At 40.7% G+C, this 4,210-nt stretch overlaps 1 protein-coding gene and 1 long non-coding RNA gene across 2 annotated transcripts in view; both read left to right on the top strand.

Moving 5' to 3' along the window:
• LOC107584248 (uncharacterized) overlaps positions 1-4,179 on the top strand; it is an 18,729-nt gene extending 14,550 nt beyond the window's left edge. Inside the window, exons 3-4 of the long non-coding RNA XR_001609118.1 lie at positions 3,899-3,901; positions 4,168-4,179. This is a non-coding gene — a long non-coding RNA (uncharacterized lncRNA). The remainder of the gene's footprint in view (positions 1-3,898; positions 3,902-4,167) is intronic.
• The window catches only part of LOC107585890 (V-type proton ATPase subunit H-like), a 66,485-nt gene that overhangs the window by 22,041 nt on the left and 40,234 nt on the right, over positions 1-4,210 (top strand). The window lies entirely within an intron of this gene.

Raw genomic sequence — 4,210 nt, 5'->3', positions numbered from 1 at the left:
CAAGTACTTCTATCATTTAAGCGGGTAGAACAAAAGCCATCATAGTAGTTATTTGAGAATTTGCTTACTAGTCATATGGAGCACAGCATCCTGTAGATGTTGTCCGACAGTAGTTCCGCTCCGACTCTGCTGGGGTGCAGGCCATCAGCGCGAAAAGGCCTGGGGCGCTCCCAGGAAGATTCCAATCATTAACAAAGAGCAGTTTCTGTTCTTTACACCATGACAATAACCATTAATTTAAATCAAAATGTCTACTGAACCTTTCGTGTCCTCGTCGATACGTGGGAAGCGGTCCTGAAGTCCCTCTTCAGTGTCTCCGTCTGCCGCAGCTTGGTGTCGTTAACCCCGGCGTGAAGCATGACCGCTCCGGGGCTCTCGTCGCCCTTCAGGATCGCGGGTATCTGCGCAGAAACATCGAGAACCAGGGAAACAGTGAGTGTGCACTTTACCTTCGACTAACGTAGCACGGATGTGCCGGACGATGGAATCTCCGACGATCACAGCGTCGCGTTCCGGAGGCGACGGAGGGGGAGAGCTCCTCAGCTGGGCCTGCTACTTCACCAGGTCGCGAATCTGCTTCTCCACGGCCTCCAACGTGTCCTCACCTGCACTCAGTGGTAGACAAACAGCCGCCATTAAAGCAAGTAACAGTGAGTAAAACAATGGCAATGTGTGTGAATAGAGCAGTGGTTCTCAACCCGCGGCCCGTCACGAATTCAAATGCGGCCCACCGTGCTGAACACAATTTAAAAAAATACTTTCAGTTTTACAATTCATTTTAGTTTTTAAATTAATTTAAAAATGTACTAAATAAATATAAGCTATAGCCTAATGTTTTATGTAAAATAATTTTGTTTTTCATATATTATTTTCAGACATGAGCAGTACTCGCATAGCCCAATTAACGTTATGCATTTAAAGTAACGACCAAGTGGCCAGCGGCAGACAGTGAGCATATGTTTGATCAATTTAGCCTTCTCAAATCATCACGACTTAACTAAAATAAAATCTATAGATATAAAACAGTTCAAGCATATAACAATGTTTAAACGTTAAACCTAGATAAATGTGCGTTATATTCAATAGTTTGTGTGGAGAGTGGAAGCTGAAGCGCGCTTTGCAGGACATAGAGACGCCAGCGCGATCACTTGCATTTTTTTTCAGTGGATACACCGTCATTTTTGCTCATAAAGGTAAGAATAATGCATCATTCGAAACTGTAAAGGGTCTACTTTTATTTGTGTGCACTCACAATATCAACAAAACGTTGTGCTTTTATAAAATAAAGAAATCAAACATGATGCGCTTCCTGCCGTCTCGTCTTGAACAGGAGCGCTTCACAAAAATGAACCGAAACTCAGCGAATACATGCCTCACAGACATGATTAATATATCTATAGAAAGCTTTAAATTACTACTTAATTAAATAAAATAAATCAAAAACAAAAACTTATAATCATAATCCGTAAAATGGAAACTTCTCTCTAAAGGCGCGTCTAATGAAGTGATGGCGAATCAGGATCGACAACTTCATCCTTGGGACACCGACTCAGAAAACACTAGTTTATTAGTAAATAATTAAAATATCTCCTTACTGTTTCCTCCTGACGCGTTTATGGTAATTACTTTTGCCGATTCTTTGCGGCAGACTTAAGCCTATTGCGTGCATTTGAAAGCAGAACTGTTCAGCTGCGCTGACGGCACGCACCATACATGCTGCTGCGGGACACTAAACACCGTCGAGCCGCTCTTGAGTCACGGCAGCACGGTCTCGTGTTGTTTCCACCAGCGCGGCAATCTTTTTTCATCACTAATTGATTGATGTCTAAAATATAAAAATAAGGAGAAGCCTAAAACAGGCCCAAGGCCCGGTGTAGTGCCGAAATTTGCACCCTGCCAGATTATGCACCCCCTAGTATTGGTAGGTTTAGGAGTAGGTGTGGGGGTGGGGTTGGGATTAGGCAATCAGGTAGCGACTTCAATGAGGGGGTGCATAATCTGGCAGGGGTGCAAATTTCGGCACAACACCGGCCCGCGTCTGAACTATGACGTGAAAATTGTCCTGAAGCCCGGCCAGAGGGGCGTAAAAAAGTCGGGGCCCGTCGGGCCTGGGCTGAAATGCAGGGCTCTAGCTCTGATCTTGCACACAGAAAACGATTTGACTGAAAATTTATCAGAAGAGATAAAAGAAAGATAGTGGTCATCTGCGCAATTCAGAAAAAAGGCGGCTTTTCTGCATTAGGTATGTTTTTTTTTCTTTCTTTTTTTTACTCTTTGTACAGCAGTTATTGTTCATTCTAAATTAATTTTTTAATGTAGAATATGTGTTACATAAATACATGAAAGGTAGAACATATAAAAAAGTGCTTGTGGCTCGTCTGCCAGTGGGTGCCCCCCCTGCATAAAAGTGAAATATGATATGATTGTGCTGTTACTCCTTTCGAGCCGAAGTTCACAAAATTGGGTGTTATTTATGGGGAGTAGAATTATTTATTTATTTCAATGAATGTAATCGATTAGATATCATAATATTTAGGCTATAATATTATAAATCAGGTTGGTTTGTATTGCTGACATAATATGTAAATGATATGCATGCGGCCCGCGAGACTTGCACTTGGATCATAGTGCGGCTGGTGGAAAAAAAGGTTGAGAACCACTGGAATAGAGTATTAGCAATGTACGCGAGATTAGCAGCAACCACGCTGGCGATGCTAACGGGCTATAAGCTAATAGTGGACTCGGGAAATCAAAATAAAACTAGTAATAACAAGGTGCTCTGATTGTTTTTGTTGTAGAATACAATAGAAGATATATTCACACGTTATAGAAATATTTTAAGAAGAAAAAAATAGACGATACATAATTAACTTGACGGAGCTCAAACTCAAAACACACGGCAGCAACAAACAGGAAGTGACGTGTGTCATCAGTAGAGGTCTAAATATTTCATCCATTGTTATTAAAGGAGACATATTATACTCATTTTTACAATATGTAATATAAGTCTCTGGTGTCCCCAGAATGTGTGTGTGAAGTTTCATCTCAAAATACTCCACAGATCATTTATTATATCATTTTGAAAATGCCTATTTTGAGTGGAAGCAGAAACACGCTGTTTTTCGGGCCTGTCTCTTTAAATGCAAATGAGCTGCTGCTCCCCGCCCTCTTTTCCAGAATAGAGCTGTGCCATTACAGCTTGTAGCTGCTAAAAAACATCTGTTTTGGTTCTGATTATCATGTTTATCGCGCTGAAATCATGCGTTTTAAACCATATGAGTTTAAACTTCTGATATACGTTTTTTTTGAGTGCACACATCCGAAGCACACGTACAGAAAGCGGCTGTCACAGGCATGTGAGTACTAAACTAAGTTCTCATTCACACACAAGTTACAAAAATAGTCGGTTATGTCTGTGAAGGTAAACAGCTGGGAAATAAATTGCATGTATGTTTATTTTAGATCTGTGTGGCAGCAGCAATATACATTAAATAAATCAATAAATCCACTGCTCTCTTGTCTCCTCAGAGGCTGGGACTCTATATAGTGTTCTGTGTTCGTCTGTGCAGCCAATGACAGAACAGTTAGCATGCTTTGCTCAAACTTTCGCCATGGCATTAGAACTGGTACACCGTTGTCGCTTGCGAAAACACAATAACAGTGTAAACTTTTACAGATTAAGGGGTGGTAATATTATAATTAGATCCCTTTGCCACGTCACCAAGGGTGCGAAATCAGATGCGCTTGTTTTCTCAGATGCTTGCAGAAAAAGGCTTACCAAAACAAAGTTACTGGATTAATCTTTTTCACGTTTCCTTGGTTGGTAGATGCACTGGGGACCTGATTATAGCACTTAAAACCTGGAAAAGTCAGATTTTCATGATATGTCACCTTTAAGGATGTATCACACTGATCACTTCTGTATTTTCTTTGATATATTGATCTCTGCTACCACTGAATCTAGATCTGTCTCTGTCAGAAAGAGATGCATTAACGAGAACACTAGTGTGCTATTTATGAAGGCTTTATCTTTAACACCAAGCATTTCTGCAGATCTTCTCCTTGATTCCTTTAACTCAAAAGTTAAGAATGTTATTGATGATATTGCTCCTGTAAAAGTCAGTAAGAAGACTGGCAGACAAAAACTCACCTTGGAGAAATCAACAGCAGTACAGAGTATGAAAAGACATTGCAGAAAAGCTGAGCGGAT

The sequence above is a fragment of the Sinocyclocheilus grahami genome, unplaced genomic scaffold (assembly GCF_001515645.1).
Source record: "Sinocyclocheilus grahami isolate Dianchi unplaced genomic scaffold, SAMN03320097.WGS_v1.1 scaffold5.1, whole genome shotgun sequence".
NCBI classification, from domain to species: Eukaryota; Metazoa; Chordata; class Actinopteri; order Cypriniformes; family Cyprinidae; genus Sinocyclocheilus; species Sinocyclocheilus grahami.
This window is presented reverse-complemented; position numbering and strand designations above follow the sequence as displayed.